Consider the following 21241-nt stretch of genomic DNA (forward strand, 5'->3'; position numbering starts at 1 on the left):
ACTTCATACGCGAAGTTAACGATTTTCAGAGTTGGTTGGAAATGCTAACATGAAGCTTTAGTGTGATGATTTATTAGCTAGAGAATGATCTTTAGAAGAGGGCTTCAATTCCCACGGAAGTTTCTCCGAAAATTCTTTGGAATTATTATCATAATTTTCAATGATTTCAGTTCAAACTGCCTTTTGAATTTACTCCTTCCCTTGGAATTCTACTTACTATTAAAATGTCCTTAGAAATTCGCTTGCAGTGAGCGTGCACTTGTTTTATTGCTTTACAATTTAAATTAAGGATACAATTTTGAGTGTTGATCCTAATACTTTATCTTTCAAACGAATCTGTTTAAGGCACTTAAGCCTTGGTGCCCGATTTCGAGTGACTCCGCACCATGTAGATGCATATGTATATTTGTTTAAACTTTATTTTTGAGGTATTTAACCGTAGGCTAGTTCATCTCGATGGTGCAAATGCAAATATAACAGATTTCACATCGTTTCATAAATCAGGATGCTTTAAATTACAGTTCAGTTTCTATTTGATAAAAAAGAAAACTACATTTGCTTACTAACTAGTGCCTAAACTGGCTCGCCTACCCTATTACGAAACCTACAAATACAGGAAAAATAATAATGTGTTATACAATAAATTATAAATTCAATGATTTTCGTTTCGAGCGTGCAGGATCGCATCGCGACATGCTTGCTCCGGTGAAGCCATGATGTAAACAAATGGACTTATCCTGAAAACCAATGCCTACTGTGATTACATACACTCTTAGCTTGATCCAGTGAAATTTTGAAAAATTTTACCCAAGAAATGCCTTAATGGCAGTTTTTTAATGTATCCGGATTTTGTCGTGTTCAACCTTTACTTGGGCCAGTGGGGGAAGAAGGGGTATAGTGAGCTTGCTGTGCTTTAACCTTGGATTTATTATGGTTCGGCAAAAATGAAGTGGTCATGAATCATTGCGATGGTGGTATTTGTCTTTTTAATTAATTTGTTTCGAATAATTAGAGGTTCATGACTAGAGGGCGGCATGCTCATTATGTCCCACCTGTTCACTACGCCCCTCTTACCTCTACTTTTAATTTGAAATTTTAATCACTTGGCGTTGCAGTGCATTAATTGTGTCTCCGGCGACCACATTACAGAATCTGTTCATGTCGCGAAACATTGTAAATTCTGCATAATTTCCATTCAAATCTTTAATAGAATCTTACATTTCTCGGTTAGATGTACCAGTAGTTTTTTTTCCAGTACATAAATGAGAGGGGAAGTGCCGCACTTTTTAGAATAATCAATTCAAATAGCCTAGTCAGTAAAACCAACCGATGGAAACTAACGATTTTAAAGTGACTCTCTACTTGACTAGCCTATTGGTCCCAAGCAAATCGATTAACGTACCCCATTCTAGTTGAATTTCTAGTACTAAATTATGTTTGTTTTGATTCGCTATGAAAGTTTGACAGATAAAATTAGGGGTTCGTGGATTTTCCTATGTTTCGAGGGGTGCAGCGATTAGCTTGGGACCGAAGAGAGTACCAGAGCCGAACCAAAAAGTTGAGCACGTTTCTTCGAGACCTTCTGGTCTTAGAGTTACCTCTATGGTTGAGAGCAGGTGGAAGCTCGTTTAGGAGCGTCAAAGCCATGTAGAAGAATATGGGGTAAATAAATCAACCCGACGGTTGCAATAAATTTAAAACATGACTATTAGATTCATGACGTAAATTGCCTTTAACAGCTAATTCAAACATGGAAAAGTATCCTATCGATCATTCCGTTTCACTCTCTCCGTTGGGACTTTTTCGAATATCTTCTAATCCCATTCCGAATTTTCCACCATATTTCCCTAGCTGTCAATTTTCGTAGCCGTCCTTCCTTATGGGTCCACGGTTATTATGCTCAGTCAGCAAGTGAGTCATTCTCTCGCGGACTACGGAACGGATCGGATCGCAACATTCTTGGCCGGTGTTCGTCTCCTTTCGATTTGAACAGAACGGAAGAGGAAGAGAGTGTGTGTAATTCGGTTAATCTGTCTGTGTAATTTTCCCCCTTGTATTCGCGTTTTCCATTCGTGATGTGATGAATAATCGGGAAACTTTCGATTAAATTTTCGATTCGATTTTTCCAGCGAAAAGCTAGCACCCAAAGTCATACGGGTTTCGGTTTTTCCTTTTCGTGCGATTTTGATTTTGCTTTGATTTTTTCCGTTCTCCCACCCCATGAACTCGAGCAGTGTGACATGCAAAATTTCGTGGTGAAAATTGTGATGAAGTAGAAGAAAAAGCAACGCGCAGAAGACAAAATAAAAGTATTAGAGATTTGTAAGTGGTTACATTATTGGAAGAGGCAAGCAAAGGTGAAAACATGGGAAAATATTGTGTGTGAAAGTTTCGCAATCTGGAAAGCAGTGTAAAAATGAAGAACACCAATTAGGGGTTTTCTTCTTGATGGCCCTCTTCACTTGATTCCCCGTACTTTTGTGCAGTGTGTTACTGAAAGTTGAAAGCAGCAGCAGCACGGGAGAGGGAGGAGGCCAGGATCAGTCGGGTGATGTGATGATGGGAGGGTTGTGAAAAGTACGTAGTAAAAAGGAGCAAACGCAAGAGAATGAGAATCGGATGAAGAGAGTAACTCAAAGCATAGGAGCTCGTGGTGGTGCCGACTGATGTACTCTGTTCGGGAGAGTGAGGGTGGTGGGTGGTTAGCATATATTATGGCCCGTACCTACAGGAGAGGGAGAGAATGACACTTGGGGGCTTATCCGGTGTGAGCGAACAGTGATGCCAGTTGCAAAGTGTTTTATTTTAACTACACATTTAGAAATACCTAATCTTACACGTGACGGAATCCATCTTTGACATAAAGGATGAGACGTAATTCATCGTTTTAAAAAAAATTCAGTTATTTCTATGTCTAGTAGGAGTTGGGACGAATACTCCCGGTTTACCCAAGGTTAGAGGGGTACAATTTCTGCACTGTACTTTTCGATCAATGACAGAAATTTATGAAAAGCTCCCATCTAGAGTTATGTACTTTAGCTATTTTGTTTGTATTACTTCTGCGTGAAGTAAACGATTTACATAGTTGAAGATGCTAATTTCAAATAAAAGGCTAAAGTGGTCATTTTTATATGATAGATGAGGAGATGAAAGTATATAGTTGAGTACGGCAGTGTGGAAATTGTACATAGCATTTGACCTTTAATTCGGTCATTTTGAATTTTGCTAAAAACTACGTATTAAATAACCCTCTTCAGACCTTTCTCTAGCTAAAAAAATATCACACAGTAACATAAAACAGAATGAAATAAATCAATTAAATCAAATGTTGGAAGGCTAATCAGGACCAGATTTGAGACCTTCTGAGCACTGTGGAGCAAAATTTTCAAATTTTGCTTCACTCTACTGCCTAGTCTAATCGTAGCTTTACAGCTAAAAATTTGTTTCAATGTGATAAAATATATTATTTGTACCAAGGGGTCATCCACAAATTATACATAGGAATAAGGGGGAGGGAGGTCTCGTTATTTCTTACAGTTTCTTATGATGAGGGGAAGGGGGTTTCATTGTTTTCTTTTTCATAATATTTAATAGTAGAAAATAATTTGATCTTTACCGTTTTTAAGCCAAATATCAGATAAGCGGTGTAGTGGTAAGCGTGATTACCTCTCACCCCAGCAGGCCCGGGTTCAATCCCAGTCGGCGCCGCCGGGATGATCTGAGGCATAACATCTCTGATCACGCCTTCCTTCGTTGTTCCCTGGTTCATGAGTTGATGGGTCGATAGGTAGGGTCCAGGTGTGGGAGCTGCCTCCCTGGCGTCGGTAGCATAAGATGATCCAAGAGACGTTTCTCAGTGGAACTGACAGCTAGAAATCTAGAGTGTGTGAGTGATCTGGTGTTAATGGTGCTGAATGTAAACATACACAAAGCAGAAATTCATATGAGAATAAACTGCGAGTTCTACTGTGATCGGTCAAAAGATCTTGGCAAACAAAAAAGTCAGCTGATCGCAACTGTCTCGTGGACAGCCTTATAGACTTCTCTGACGTTTGTGAAATGCACAAGTATTAGTGCAGAACTCGGAGTAAGTTATAAGTATTAGTTCAAGAAACCCTTTGAATTTACCCAAAGTTCTGCACTATTACTTGTGCAATTCACAAACGTCAGAGAAGTCTATTGGTGCTTAGCATGGAAAACAACATCGACGGAAATCAAATCAAGAAAAAAAAAGTATTTATGGGAAAAAGATCAGTTTTTATAAACTCAAAATTCAGCGATTTTCTCGAGGGGGGGCGACACATCTAAATCTCAATTTAAGATGCTAAAAAATCTCACACTACCCAACTAGCAATTTTCACAATGTAAACGCTTTACTCATTTCATTTATACAGCCTCAAGCTGTATTCAAACGTTATATGATATGAGGAAACCTTTATTTAACCTCTATACAAGCAAATCTGGCGAAATTAGTCAGCTAATTATGGTTGTTGGGACGGTTGGGACAACCTCTTATTGCATATCCATTAACGCTTCTATACAGCTGTTATCCTGCTGTTTAGTTGTGTGTCAACTTGAAAGGCGCTTATTTAACCTTTTCCCGGTTATTCAATAATCACTACACATCTTTCTCTTGAAGCCGGGTTAAATACTGTTTACGTTTTTTTGTTATGGAGGAATTTATTGAGTTTATTTAGCTGTGAATCAAAAATTAATCGAAATTAGTTACACAAGTCATCACCAAATTATTTACCCTGCACCGGAACCTGGAATCGAACTCGAGACGACCGCATTGGCAAACCTTGACACTACCAACTGTGCTACACCAACACTTTGAACTGATGTAAACAAATCAACATGCCCTTCTACAACAAAATCGCTGAGTAGAGGCTATATAATAGTGCACATGAATCACTTTTCTCGACTAGTTACTTCATTTTTGTAAAGGAGCAGAGCAAAAGCTGTAAAACTGCACACGTCTAAAAATAAACCTAGTTGATTGTGAAAATGCTTCCAAAGTAGCTCTAACACAGTTTATTAGCTGAGTACAGGATGTTAAGTTGTTGAAAAAGCACTTTTGATGTTTATGTTATTCAGCAAGAGTGGTTGGTTGTGTAGAGGCCATCAAATGAGTAATATATTCACTTGATTAGCTTTCTTTTGCAGTAACAAGTTGAAAGTTGATTAGTATGTGTATAAAAGAGACATTAGCGTTTTTTGGCTGTTGTTATTCAGTGCGACTGACATTGGTTGAATAATGGATGTTAAACAGTTGAGTAAACGCTCTCTAAAACTATTTTGCTAGCTTCTGCTTATAGCTGTATCTGCAGCTTGTTTTCAGCTACTTTACAGCACAACGCTGGAAAAGTTGGCTTATAAAGCTGAAAATGTTAGTTGGGATCTTCGAAAAATCTTCTTGCATTTCTCGCATCTACATACATCGCGCATCATCTTTTTGCAGGAAATCTTCAGAATCGTCATCAATCTTCTTTCTATCTACTCAGCGTGCGAACAGCTAGCCACAGCACAACACAATCTTTCCTTCAAAATACTTTCGTAAAGTTTGTAAACTTTTGCCCAAGTCACAGTGGTCCAGAAGGGTAAATTTCAGGAAAAAAAATATATAAAGTGCATGAAGATGAAGTTTCATCAATTTGGTGTCTTGGGAGAAGTTTTCAGTGGAAAGAAGGCGCATCTAATGAATGGATTGTCCATAAATTATACTCATTGGGACACAAATTCATTTTTTTTACTTTAATGATAATGTGCAAGATGATGTATATAGAAAATTGTTTACTTTGACATGTTGCTACTAATTTAATAATTTAATCTAGTTGCACCATATTTAATTTTTTACTATAGAAATACACATGCATTGAAGCGTTTGCCGTTTTAAGTAGATTGTACAATTGATAATAGGTTATTGATTGTTTGAAATATCAGCAATCATTACAGTATTTGAAAATTTTCGTGAGTGTTCATGAAAGCATGCTGCTGAAGACCAATAAAAGCACCAATATATAATGATTAAATTTTTTTGACTAGTGCCCTCCACGATCATCTAACATTATTACTTTGTTTCTAACTGGATGTAATATTTAATTAAAAATGAAAGTGTCCGAAATTTGAATCGTCCGAAATTTGAATCGGAACGGTACCTATGTAGAAATTGAATCAAATGTATTTAAAACAATCTCGAGGCTGAAGAGATTTGAGTGTGTTGATTTATTTCCTCTAAATTCCGTTATAATTGCTTATCTTTTGACAGATACGCGTATTTTTTCTACTACTTGCAGACTTCATCAGTGCCAAGTACTCAACAACACTGAAGAATCCATATTTTATCTACGAGTTATATACTAATCAATAGGTACTAAAAATCAGCAGGTATCCACTGCCATGTCACTTCAAACATACAATGTCTCAAAAAAAAGAGCTCAAATGGATGTGTTACTGAAGAAGTACCGATTTGAAAGATTACCTCAAAGGCAATAATTAATAATTGTCCTTAAAAATTTTTTTAATAGAAATTTTCATCAAAATATGCAGAATCTCAAAACGGGTTTGAAAATATTTAACTCATTTTGACACTCAACTTACATCGTTTACATAATTTTTTGAAGAAATTAACCCATGCATCTTTTAAGGATTACTAGATAACGTATTGATGTTTTTTACAAAAGTTGTGTTTTTTTTAAATAAAAAAAAAAAAACTTTTCTTAAAATAATGTGTCTTGTAAAATTGTTAACATTGTCAAGACATCAAATGGATTAAACTTCATTTTCATGCACTTTTTTTTAAAATTTTTTCTTGAAATTTGCGCTTCCGGACCAGTAGTGGGACATGGCTATTTGCGACGAAACTACAGCGTGTAGCATTTTGATGTCTTGTAGATTGTTTCTTCATTTTTTTAGTACTTTATGTGAGTATTGGACATTTTTGATTAAGGGAGGTACTGTACACCCAGATAAAAAAGTTTTATGTATTGCTAAAATTGATGAAAATCTATGTAAACGTTGTAGCTGAAGTCATTTTCAGAAACAGTGCTCAACTTTTTGACTCAGCTCTAGTACTATCTTCGGTCCCAAGCTAACCGATGCACCCCTCAAAAAATTGGAAAATCCACGAACCCCTCATTTTATCTGTCAAACTTTCATAGCGAATCAAAACAAACATAGTGTAGTACTAGAATTTCGACTAGAATGGAGTACGTTAATCGATTTGATTGGGACCAATAGGCTAGTCAAGTAGTGAGTCAATTTTAAATCGTTAGTTTTACCCGGTTGGTAATACTATATATAAGCTTGGTTTACGTATCTTTATTCCACTCTATTTCTTCACCAAATCCAAATGCCAAAACATTCTTTTTAATTCCACCCATAAGGTTTTGTGTATTTCACCTTAAAAAAAATTAAATCACCAACAGTTGTACACACGACTGTCTTCCACAACAATAGTTTACAGTTGTTGTGGAAGACAGTCATGTGCACAATCTTCGAAAAATCTTCTTTCATTTCTCGCATGTACTTGCATCGCATATCATCTTTTTGCAGGAAATCTTCAGAATCGTCATCAATCTTCTTTCTATCTATTCAGCATGCGTACAGCTAACCACAGCAAAACACAATTTTTACTGCATCGTAGATAGAGTCGCTCCCCTCGACTTTCTGCTCCGTTGTGACAACTTTAGGATGCTTACGAAGTTCGTGCTTCATTATAACCCAGTATCTTTCGATCGACCGCAACTCCGGTGTGTTTGGGGGATTGAGATCCTCAGCACGAAATTGACCCCATTCATTGTGTGATTTGAGAAACGAAAGGCACTCTGAAACATAGAACTTGTCTTTCGCAGTCACATACTGGTTTGAAGTCCGCTTTTACACATGTTTTATCATCCATGATACATGGTTTTGCCAACATTTGTGTGTACAGTTTGGGCACATCCATCGGCATACCTTCGGCATACCTTCGGCATACCTTCGGCATACCTTCGGCATACCTTCGGCATACCTTCGGCATACCTTCGGCACACCTTCGGCATACCTTCGGAACAATCTCGTAGCCGTTGGATTGTTGTAAATACCATGGGAGCACTGCTGGACAACTGTCATTGAAGGTGTTCACAACATTACGTGCTGTTTGACTGTATATTCAGGAACATCCTCTAATTAAATAAAAAGGGTGTACCGTTTAAAATCCATAAAAAAAATTCATTCGCAAAATTCGTTTACCAAATTTTAAGGGAGGAAAAAGAAGTTAGTTTTGGCATCATTCATTAAATTTATTTAGCCTTTATATCCGAATGCGTGAACCTTGGCCTTAACAACAGCCATAAGGCTCTGCACGACCTCAGAATCGACAGTTTTTTGCATATTACCCCTGCTTTCTTCAATTCTTCTACATTCTTCACCAGTTTAGGTCGTTTTAGAAGGTGCTCCTTCATTCATCCAGTATTTTTCTATTGGGCGCAGTTCCGGAGTGTTTGGGGGTTCAGATCTTTCGGCACGAAATCGACATCATTCGCCTAGTACGACTCTAGCACGTCCTTCGTGTAGTGGCATGATGCCGAATCCGGCCAGAAGATCGTTGGATGTTCGTTCGATGAGCCTTCAGGAGAGGGAGAAGGAAGCCGCTTTTGGAGACACTCTTCCAAATACACCTGTCCATTCATGGTGCTTACGGTAACGAAAGGTGTACTCAGCTTTCCGCAAATACAAAGGCGTTTTCACAATTTGTATGTGGTGAGAATCTAAGATTCCGATAGTTCGGGGTTGAGATAATATGGAGCAACCAAGTGCATGGCAACCTACGGAGCATTTCGCAATAATGCAGCTCTTGAATCACGAATCATTGACGTCGGTGAAGATTGTAATCTGCATTGGACTGTTTTCTATAATGTTTACGTTCGGTGAATGTTTGAACTAATGCCGCGGATACACTTGGATGACAAACTATGTGCATTGGCATTATTTGTATAATAATTATCAGCACTATACAACTATACAAAAACTATACAAGTGTGACTAGGGAGGTGGTGATGTTCGTAATTTGTCATACAAGTGTATCAGCGGCATAAGTGTTTGTGTTTTTTTTCCAATGCACTATGACCAACAATCAATACGAAACTAACGATTTTAAATTGGCTCACCACTTTAGTAGCCTATTGGTCCCAAGCAAACGATTAACGTACCCTATTCTAGTCGAAATTCTAGTACTACGCAATGTTTGTTTTGATTCGCTATGAAAGTTTGACAGATAAAATGAGGGGTTATTGGTTTATCCTATGTTTCGAGGGGTGAATCGATTAGCTTGGGACCGAAGAGAGTACCAGAGCTGAGCCAAAAAGTTGAGCACGTTATTTCGGGACCTTCTAGTCTTAGAGTTACCTCTATGCTATGACCATAGAGGTAACTCTAAGACTAGTAGGTCCCGAAGAAACGTTCTCTACTTTTTGGCTCAGCTCTGGTACTATCTTCGGTCCCATGCTAATGGATTCACCCCTCGAAACATAGGAAAATCCACTAACCCCTCATTTTATCTGTCAAACTTTCATAGCGAATCAAAACAAACATTGTGTAGTACTAGAATTTTGACTAGAATGGGGTACGTTAATCGTTTGCTTGGGACCAATGGGCTAGTCTAATAGTGAGCCAATTTAAAATCGATAGTTTCGTATTGATTGTTGCTATGACTATAAAGTCATCTCGTTTGTTATTAGTAGGCTAGAATTGAAAACCAGAAGAAGATGATTTTTACAAACTAATTATTTACATATAGACTGAACCCAAGTAGTATTACAAGTTTTATCAAGGTTTTAAAGCATTCTATATGTCCAAATCATGGACAACAAGGCTGTGATAAAACCAAAATTGCTATTTTTTAGAAATTGGTTTGCCCAAATGAGGTAATAATCATCAGGATATTTATTTCAATGATGATCACTAACTGCTCAAGATAGATTTAAATTAGTGAAAAATAAATTGAGCGATGCTATGAACCAGGTTGCTGATCGTGAAGCAAGGGGTATTCAACTCTGCACACCCTAATCTGTGGTGCAAGATTTAGTTGTGCCGTAAGCTATGCCAAGCGCTGTACCGAACGTGCCGAAATAGGCCGAAGTGTACCAAGGTGTCAATATCCCATGAGTTTGGCAACCCTGAAGTTATGACTTTTGTGATTGTGTTTTCATTAAAAATTTCTTATAGTTTCTGACAAACATTAAGCTGCATTCTAATTTGAACGTGAGCGAAGCGGACAGTGCAAGAGAAACTCGATGCCATCCAACCTATACGGTGTTCCAGCAAATTCGACCCTTCCAAAAGAAATGTGTGCAGAAACGAAGGTGTAACCTGATTGATGGTGGACGAAATTTCCTCCAGATGCCGGTTAAATGCTTCCCGACAAAATCAAGACCAGAACGGGCGAACGTTTAATCCCACTCCAGAAACAACATCCTCGAACCAGGTCATCTGATCGACTCAAAAATACGTTACCTCAAAGATAAGCATATCGTGTCGCTCATTGTCTTCCACAATGTACTACCAATGAAAAACAATGGCCAATGTACCACCGATGAAAACCATCAAATATCCTTCCACTCCAGATCAGTCATACTTCGGAAATGGTTTGTGATCCAGATAAGCTTCGGATCTGCAGTTCTTCTGCACGCAGGACCAGTTCTACTGCAAGCAGGTTGTTGTTGCTCATCTCCATGGGCATGGGCACTTGCCACACAGCAAGTTACATAGTGTCGTTATGCGGGAACCGGTGACCATACCGAAAGCCCCTCTGGCACGAATCAAATTTTAGGATTGAGCAAGGCCTTACTGACCTTACAAGCACTGATCGGTAGGCCACCTCTTGAGACAAACTAGTTCAAAAGAAGGATGATGACAGAGGTCCATCTGCATTATGACCAGATCGTTGATGATGGGAATGTGCCTGATGTCGGACTCAATTGCAATTGCATTGATCTGTTGCTTTTAGCCCTATTCTATTGCACTAAGAGAACTGTACATAGGTCCAGATTTGATGGAATATTTGAGGTTAACGTATCAACATCACCCATAAGTAAAGGGACTTCTATGGACATCCCTATAAAGTCCTGTGGTTTTTCCATCAATACCAACAAACAAAGTAGTCAACCTTAGCAAAGATTGGCAAAACGTCAACATTCGACAGTGATGCCGTTTTATACTATAATTTGTATGTCCTACTTGTCAACGACCAACGTGTGCTCTAGCGTGCCAAACAGTGTCCATGCTGTGTTTCGGCACAGTGTGCAGAGTTGATTACACCTTGTCGTGAATATTGATAACGAAATATTGATGCAAATTGATATCAACACTTCTTGACAAGGGTCTTATTGAACCCTGGGAAATATTGGCCACTTCTCCCAGTCAGATATTACATTTCATAAGGAATTGATTACCTGATTGAGATAATTGCCGACAACAGTAGGGGGCTGTCCATAAACTACGTAGACAGGTTAGGTTAGGGAGGGGGGGGGTAGGAATAATCCACGGCCCATACAAATTGAAAAAAAAATATTTATGGACAATTGTCTACGCAGGGGGGGGGGGGGTCAATAATCCCAAAAAAACTGTCTACGTAGTTAATGAACAGCCCCTAGTGGTGGCTACTCACATAAAGAGTGGCTTACCACTACGGCATGGCATAAACTAAAAAGAGGATACATCACAATAGATCAAAGTAATGGTCACGGTAATAATATGTCCCCAACAAAGAAAAAAATTACAAGTATGAGGAGGCATAAACAGATTTAGTTTATTCAGTTTAATGTGTTAAAATAAAAGAAAGTTTGAAAAAAAAAATTACCAAGAAATGATTGCTGCAATACAAAATTAAATAAAAAAGAATTCAACTCCAGGAGACACATACAAGAAGATATGCCAGATTTTTTAATCAGAAGTCTGCGAAAAATGTCTGTGAATTTCAGAAATGTCTGTAATTGGGCTGTATAAATTTAGCAGAAAATTTGCGTGTGACGAAAGGGGACGGGGGATCATAAAATAGATGCGAAATTTGAAATGTCTGTGAAAGTCATGTTCGAACAAAAATGACCTGCTTTTATCTAATTGAACTTCATTGGAGTTGGGAATGCATCCATTTACGCCGTATACATTAAAAGCAATTAATAAAAAGATAAACTACGATTACAAGACAAATGAGGTCGACTCAAATATGAGATTAGTTCACTCATATTCTTGAAAACGTAGTTAACTCATAGACTGAGAAAAACTTCCCGAGCTTTGACAGGAATTTGTTTTCTAATATGAGCAACATCTCGGTGTAAATATGAAATTAGTACACGGAAAAAAGTTTTCATGTAGTTTCTATTGGGAATGCACATAATATTTTTCCATTAACAAAACCAATGATATCTATCTGAATCTCACATAACATTCATGTGAGTTCTGTATGATAAATCACTTAAATTTTATTTGACACATAAGGTTCATGTGATTTTTTTGATGCAATTCCCAATTATGATATCACACGAAAATGATATGAAATTCTAATGAATATTTTCCATTGGATATGTGATTTATTCTTTGAATGTATACTTCTAAAATGAATAAATTTTTCGTCGATTTTTGTCATAAAGATTTATGAGAGTCTAGAATAAATTAAACTTAAATTTGAGTCGATCTTATATGCTATGTAGTGTGGAAATCCGTTAGTTACTTAGTACTGGTCCTTTTGCACGCCAGCAGTGAAATGCATCGTGTGATACCTCAAATCCCATGGAACTCAACATAATGATTCGTGCAAGTATTTGTATTGATTTTCCTCAACTTATAGCTTACCTGAAAAAGTTCGTTATGAATTTTTCTCTCGGGTTTCCTTTGATTTTTCTCGTTTTTTCCATATTTTTACGACTCTTATTCAGAGGTACAAAACGACGAAAATGGCTGCTTCGTTCAGCACTAAAAGCATAGAGGTATCTCTAAGACTAGAAGGTCCCGAAATAACGTGCTCAACTTTTTGGCTCAGCTCTGGTACTCTCTTTGGCCCCAAGCTAATCGATTCACCCCTCGAAACATAGGAAAAACCAATAACCCCTCATTTTATCTGTCAAACTTTCATAGTGAATCAAAACAAACATTGCGTAGTACTAGAATTTCGACTAGAATAGGGTACGTTAATCATTTGCTTGGGAACAATACACTCAAAAAATTTATCACATATCTAATGGATGAAAACCATGTGAATTTCACATAGCTTTCATGTGATCACATAGCTAGAAATCCCACCACAAAATCACATGAATATTATGAGGCCGATGAAATTCATATAAAAAATCATATAAAATTAACGTGATCGCATAAATGTTATGTGAAATCCAGATGAATTATATTAATTTTGTTTATGGATGAAAATCATTTGCGTTTCCAATGGAAGCTACATGAAAACTATTTTCATGTAAGCTACTAAAGTGGTGAGCCAATTTAAAATCGTTAGTTTCGTATTGATTGTTGCTAAAACTGCATCCGGGGCGAGGGGGGGCGACACATCTAAATCTCAATTCTAGATGCTCGAAAAATCTCACACTAGCGAATCAATCTTCTAAAAATCTTCTTTCATTTCTCGCATCTACTTACATCGCGCATCATCTTTTTGCAGGAAAGCTTCAGAATCGTCATCAATCCTCTTTCTATCTACTCAGCGTACGCGCAGCTAGCCATAGCAAACCACAATCTTTCCTGCATCGTAGATAGAGTTGTCCCCCTCGATCCTGGGTTGGGTGTTCTCGAATAAAAAGATGGAATAGGATGGAAATACACTGTCCGTTTCATTAAAGGGAGACGACAGTAATCTGCTTCACATTTCATACAATGGATTTCTATAAAATATGCTTAAAAATTTCGATTTTTTAAGATAATCTCGAGTCGTAATGAATAATAACAAGTACCTGCCGATATTATCCGATTTCATTCACTATTCATCGATAATCTTGGATGTGGTAGAATTATCGAGCATTATGCTGATGTTGTTTTTACTGTGTTTTGTGATTTGAACTGTCACTTTCTTGAGCACCTGATTTTGTGATTGTTGCATGTTCAAACTCTGGAAGCAACGATATTTGCCCGGAGATTTGACCAAACGTGACCAAACGATAGGTGCCATCGATGCTGATCGTCACCGGATGCCTGATATTGGGGAAGTCTGTTGAGTTAGTGATGGAAATCAGTAATGACCATGGAGATATCGGAGAATTCCCATTCGTGACATATGCGTTTCCGCACTTCCTATAATGCGTGTAATGCGCTAAATTTAACAACCAACAATACTAAAGAGTGGATCAGCAAACTTGTAATGACCTTATCTAGCAAACTAACTATCTGGCACGCTTACGCAAACCAATTCCACAATCGGATAGGAGAGAATTTTCCCTAGCGGACGGTGTTTTTGATATGGTGATTTGCGAAAAAGGATCATTACAAGATTTGATTACAAAAGCTGATCTGCCTTTTTGAATTGTTGGTTGAGATTTCACGACGTTCCTTTCTTATAAACAAACGGCTTTCATCGCTACCTGTCATGATACTCATAGAGATGCGACCCGATATAAGTGATGTATCTGATAAAATGGATTTATCCAACTATAAATCCATAAATCAAACTTTAGAGTAATTTTGGGCGAATTTTGAATAAATCTGGGACTTTCGTCCCCCTCGGTTTTATTCACTTTTTCGGTGACAGTGACTATAGACAGTCAAATTATAGACCGGCCAACGTGAGTTGACGTATCCAAACAAACCATCAAATCGTATGGAAAATGTTCGTTTTGGATACAACATGGCAACAACATTGACAGGTCTATAACTATATGACCGTCTATAACAGTTACATCAACCGGTGAACACTCGTATTTATTTCAGTTACCGTGGGGACGTTATTTGTGATTAGCCCCGGTCCCTTTCAAATTGTATCATTATTTATGAACGGTCCTTATATTTGAAATGACGTTTCACATTCATCTAGTGATGGCCGATTTTCATTCGAATAATCGTTTAATCGATTAACGAACCGAAAAGTAAACTATTTGTAATCGATTATAACATTCCGATATAAGCATTAACATCTCCACAGGATCATCACTGATCGTTTCAAACATGTGCTGCACTCTAATTGGTGAAAAAATGGCAGCACAGCGAACAAAAAAAAAATCGATTAGTTGTTAATCGAGTTACTAAAAAATGGGACATCCTTGATTTTGGTGTGATTGTTTTGATAAAAATGAGCGCAAAACTTCATCTCTTCCGAGGGGGCAGGAAAACCACAAAATTACCTTGAATACGGGGGGTATTCATTGGATGAAAGGGACCGTGAAAGAGGACACTAAAATAGGAAGTTTTTCTTCCGACAGTTTCATCTTAGTATTCATCTTTGGTTACATCTCGTTCGTGTGGTGGATTTGAAAACGCACGAATTTCTAATGCGTGTTGTAAAATGCATCGCACGTGTAATTTGATTAAAGATGTAAAACAGTGTAACCAAATAAGTTTTAAAATTTTCCCTTTGTTATAAAAGTCTGTAAATATCTGTGAAAAAAGGCTGTAAATGTCTGTAACGAAAAAAATATCTGGCATCTCTGCATATAAGTGCTACACTCTAAAGTTTCGTCGTAAATAGCCATGTCTCACTTTTAATAATTTTATTCCACTGTGAAGCAGTAAATGTAACCAGTTCGTTTTTTTGCTAACCTTTGTAGGGGTAAGAGGTGGGACCATCATCATCACCATCATAAAAAAAACCGTTGGGACAAAAGAATGTTTTGATCATTCTTCTGAAAACCCGTTCTTGCTAATGGCAAAGCAAAGCCAAAACTGGTCATGCGACACCTAGTTTTAAGATCCGCAATTAAAAAAATAATGATGTAATAAAAAATCTCATGCAATTTGACAGATATCAAAACGTCACCCACTCGCCATCTGTGAGTCAATCGTCACTTTCATTCTTCAATGAATGAACTGTGTATTAATAAAAAAAAAAAGTTGTTAGTGATTTATAATCCTGCATAGTTGAGGTTACTGTACACTTAGTTTTGTTGGCCGAATGTAGGCCATTTTGACACCAATAATAATTTACTAAACTCTCAGCAAAAGTGACGCTTGGTGGCAGAGTCTGGGAAAATGGTTTCGCAGCAGCATCTCAGCAAGTAAACGTTTATCTTGCTGAGATCATAGCCGGCGGTGTTAATACTACCGAGATTCGGTAATCAAAACTAACTGTATGGTTCGATAAGGTTGGTATTAGAATTGAACCGCTGGATGTTTTTCATTGTGAAATTCCACGAATCTGGCATCGCTGAAGATTTTCATTTGCCACCCACCCCTCGAGTCGAGCACCCTCTTCAATCAACTCTTTTTCTCTCTCTATACTCCTGCTGATTCACTGTTGTAGAGTGTCTCTCGCACTCATGCTCTCTCGCCTCAGCAGTTCTCAGTAGGTACGTACAACATACTCGAGGGCTGCTGATGGCTGGTTGGCATACTCGAGGCCAGGACATACACACGTTATTAGAGGAAGCAGCAGCAGCAGCAGCAGTGTGGAGTAGTATAGGGAAGCATGGTTCCGTCGTTGTTGTCGGCACGGCTTGCATGACGGCTAGTGTGCCCGAGACATCGCCAGTAGTAGTGCGAAAGAGTGAGACCGAGCTAGATCAGCAGCAGCAGTAGCAGCGACTTTCTGCATGTTAAATAAAAAGTTCAAATATCGATTTTTCAGTGCCATATCCTGGATTCTCATTTTTTCGGTCGGTTTCCTGAGTGTTTTGTGCGGACAGTGCTGTTGATTGCGGTTGATTTTTAGTGTGTTTCTTCGGGAAATCTGACCTGTGACCAGATTCTCTCCAGGAAAGAAGTGTGAGAACCAGAAACCATTAGTCAAGTTTTCGTCTGTAGACTCAGCTGGCACAGCTGGAAAAATTAAGAAAAAACTTCATAGTGTCGTCGTTATGAATACCAGCCGGAGGAGAAAGGACACTCGGAAGTTAGTGCCAACACGGGTGCTCGGCAAGGATGTGCAACAGAGGGATTCGATGTTCAATGTGTTGGAAAGATAACTGAGTGAAGGATCTAGACTGCAAAGTGGTTGACTGGAGGACTATTTTTTTTCTGTGCGACAAGAATTTTCGTTCGATAAAAGGCAAGAAGAAAATCCCAGAAAGAAGTGACGGAAAAGTTAATCAAATCGATCAGACCCGTCCTCCTCCCTCATACCGTGTGGTGCTGGTCCTGAGAGGATGGCGAAAGGTGTAATGGTGGACGACGGCGACCAACACTTTTGTATTGAGGGTTTTCGCGTATAGCTGTCGGGGGAAGAAAGAAATATAACGTAAAAACAGTGTAGTGTGAAAGTGTGATGTGAACCGAAGTCGGTCGGAACCCTTGCGGTGAAGGATATACGAGACGTAGCGATGTAGCTCAGGGAAAACCCCAGCCTTTCGGCCTCGTCGCTAGCACCATTTTTCGAAGGGATTGTGAAAAGCTACAATACTAGATATTTCTGCATGTGTATATGGAGAGTGCTAGTAGGAAAAGCACATCGTCAACATACCTAGCTACATATACGTTTGAAACACAAAAAAAAAAGTTTTGCTGCAATATGAATATTTGCTTCTCGCTGTATGATTCACATATGCAGCATTTTTTTTGCTCTCCTCTTTCGTTTATTAATCTGAATCTTAACGAGCCTTGAAGTGAGCTGCTTCAGCTTTAAGCATACTCCTTACTGGGAGGAAAACGTAGCCTGTTCTGATGTAAACTGGAATGCATGGTGCATTGTTTGAATCGAATGCAAATTTTAATTTTTTTAATGAGAAATTTCGCATTGTTAGTTAACGAGCTCAAAATAAACTTTCCTTTGTTGCACAATCCAAAAGAGCTTAAGTTGTTCCAACTAGATGTTATGTTGGTATGGCTTATTTCCAAATAACAGTTATTTTAGCATTTGGTGAGAGTTGTATTTTCGAAAACCTCAATATCCTAATACCCTAGGATTTTGAAGATTTCCGGCAAAAGGAAGGAGCACGATGAGAGCAGACAAGTTTTACCCGTATTCTAGTTTTAATTGTGTGTACATTCCTATATTAATTATGGGTGCTCCTTTAAGAGGGCGCATGGACTTGAGATGAGCGGAGGGATTCATAATATTATGAAAAATTTGTGAAATTTTTCATAATATTATGAGTCCCTCCAGCGACGCCGGTGGCGTAGTGGTAAGCGTGATTACCTCTTACTCCAGCAGGCCTGGGTTCAATCCCAGTAGGCACCGCCGGGATGTTCTGAGGCATAACATCTCGGTTCACGCCTTCCTTCGGAAGGGAAGTAAAGCCGTTGGTCCCCGGTTCATGAGTTGATGGGTCGATAGGTAGGGTCCAGGTGTGGGCACAGCCTCCCTGGCGTCAGTAGCATTGGTGCTCAGCACGGAAAACAAGATCGACGGAAAACAAATCAAGGAGAAATTATGAGTCCCTCCGCTCATCTTAAGTCCATGCACCCTCTTAAAGGAACGCCCATAATTAATATAGGAATGTACACACAATTAAAACTAGAATACGGGTAAAACTTGTCTTTAATGAGCTCGCCATAAAATTTCAAAATACTTATTAATGGAATATTCGCTCTTCAGTTTAGGGTTTTTTCCGTGTTGGGTATTTTGATCACTGCGATCAGTACTTAGATCTATTGTGATAGGGTTAAACACGATACGATGTTTTGAGGCCGATAAAACTAAAACTAGCCCTTATGAAGATCGCAAGCCCTGGATCGAAAGGTTGGTGATGACAAAACTTAAATTAACTCTTTTTCTTGAGTCGAAACCAAATCACTAATTCTACAAGATCTTTAAACTTCCTTAAAAGCCTGTAACTTTCTAAAGTTTCCGGTGCTTCCCTGAACCAATAAGAAATGCCTTAAAGATTTCTAAACTTCAATAAAGTTCTTTAGGCTTCCCTGAACGTCTCAAACATTTTTTTAAAGTTCCTTAACTTTCCCTGATGTTATTTGAACTGCCTTGAAGTTCTTTGATCGATCCTAAACTTTCTGTAATTTCCCTGAAGTTTTCAAAGCTCATGAAACTTTCCTTAAAACCTCTAAACTTCCTTGGACGTAGTTGAAGTTTTTGTTCCTTCATAGACGTCCTCTCAAGCTCACTAAAGTTCCAAAAAATTTCTTGAAATAATCACAATTTTCCTGAAATATTTGGAACATTACTGAAATTATCGAAATTTTACATAATTTCTCTAAAGGTCCGCTTACACAATCTGATTTCTTGGTCTGATTTTGACCGCCGCCATAATGAAAAATCTGCTTGATTTTACTTTCGACACACTTTGTCGGACCCTCTTGTTTGCTGGTGTTGACACTGCTTGCACATGTCGAAAGAATTGCCAATTTAGATTTCAAAACAAAATTGTATCCGGAATCAAAAGTAAATGCTTCCATAATGAATTACCGGAAAATTGCTCTAGCTTTGGCAGGCGTATTTGCTTTTATTATTTTAAATAAAATGAGAAGGAGAAGGTGAACTTTGTGGAGTAGGAAATGGTTGCTCAGGAGGAACATCGGCAGGGATCTGGCTAATTTCGTCCTTCAAAAACTGCGATATTAAGATGAAAAAGAATTTCAAAACTTCGCCAGGATGTCGATATCAATTTTCGACAAGCTAGTGGGAAAATGTCTCTAGAGATCTACATGATTCCTTGAGTTCTAAAAAATTCTGTTAAGATCTCAATTCTGTATATTTCTCTGAAGACCTTCTGATGTCGCAGGAGTTTTATTTCTGTTTTCTGGTAAAATATCTTTGAAGATCAACAAACTTTCCTGAAGATCTGCAAATTTCTCCTCGGAAGGTCTGCAGATTTCTTAGAAGTCCTGTGTGTTATTTAGAAGTTCTGCAAATTTCTCTAAAATGTACATGCTAATTCCTCAATCCATGCAGATTTAAGATCCTTAAATATAAAAAAAATTATTGCTGATGTTCGCTAAATGTCTAATAATCTACGAACTTCTCGAAAGGTATTTAATTTTTTCTGTAGATTATCATGATTCAATTAATATCTGCAATATCTCTGAACATCTACGTAATTCCCTCAAGTATAAAAAAATTATCTAGAAATTTTTGAGCTTCCCGGACATTTAAGGAAGTTCTCTGAAGATCTACTATTTTTTTCTGAAGTTGTGCAAATATCTATAAAGATCAGTGAACATCCCAGAAGTTCTGTAATTTCACTTAAAATCCAAGAACCTCAATAAAATTCTGCAGATTTTTCAGTAGATCTTCTCTAAAGTTCTGTACATTTTATTGTTAAAGTTCTGTAGATTTATCTGAAATTCTTTAAAATTCCTTAAAGCTCTACAAATTATCTGAAATTATTTGAAATTCTCTGAAGTTGTGTTAATACTTCGAAAGATCGGCGAACTTTCCAGAAGTTCTGTGAGTTTTGCTGAAGTTTTGCATTTTTTTTTCTAAAAATGTCCGAACTTCCTGAAGTTCTACAGACTTCTCTTAAGATCTACGGACTTTTATGAAATTCTTCAGATCTATTTCCAACTTTCATGGAGTACTGCAAAATATTGGACTTTTGTACTTCGCTGAGATTTGTTTTTGGAATTGAAGTACTTTTCAGAAACACTGAATCACAGAATGTCTCTGAAGATCTGCAAAATTCCTTGCAGTTCTACAAATTTCTCTAAAAACCTTCTCTCCTGAAGTTCTGCAAATAGGGAAAATGGCTCTAATGTTGGCCTATGGATCTAAGATTGGGCATATCGCTAAAAATCTGCCATTTATCAATTTTATCAATGGATATATTTGTACTAATGGATATTTTTGGTCTTCATTGAAAATTTAGTCGATTGCTGAATTTATGTATGGGCACAAATGAGGGGCATTTAGGCCGACATTACATCCATTTCCCCTACCTGTAAAGTTCTGTAAAGTTGTCTGAAGCTCCGTAGTTTTATTCTCAAGATCTACGAATTACCTTGAGGCTCAATACATTTCTCCGTAGATCTGCAAACTTGTCTGAAGTTTTGTAAATTCCTCTGTAGGCTCTCGGGCTACCCTAAACATCTGAAAATGTCCCTGCAGATCTTCTAAATTACCTAAAGTTCTCAAAATTTATCTGCAAATAGTTGAGGCTCCTTGAAGTTTTAAATGTTTCTCTCAACTTCCTTGAAGTTCTGCAAATTTCACTGAAGATCCATT

General features: G+C 37.8%; 1 protein-coding gene across 4 annotated transcripts in view; it reads left to right on the forward strand.

Moving 5' to 3' along the window:
• Positions 1 to 1941: 1941 nt before the first annotated feature.
• Positions 1942 to 21241, forward strand: part of LOC135698835 (serine-rich adhesin for platelets-like) — a 158110-nt gene continuing 138810 nt past the window's right edge. For 2 of the 4 annotated variants that reach the window (XM_065218968.1, XM_065218971.1), the window contains exons 1-2: positions 2522 to 2577; positions 16469 to 17176. The gene's annotated coding sequence lies outside the window, so the exon portion shown is untranslated. Of the gene's footprint in view, positions 2358 to 2521; positions 2578 to 16468; positions 17177 to 21241 lie in introns of those variants that run through there. The other 2 variants (XM_065218969.1, XM_065218970.1) reach the window with 2 other exon arrangements.

Source organism: Ochlerotatus camptorhynchus, unplaced genomic scaffold (genome assembly GCF_037179485.1).
Source record: "Ochlerotatus camptorhynchus isolate MF236.1 unplaced genomic scaffold, CSIRO-AGI_Acam_v1.1 ptg000096l, whole genome shotgun sequence".
Taxonomy (NCBI): Eukaryota; Metazoa; Arthropoda; class Insecta; order Diptera; family Culicidae; genus Ochlerotatus; species Ochlerotatus camptorhynchus.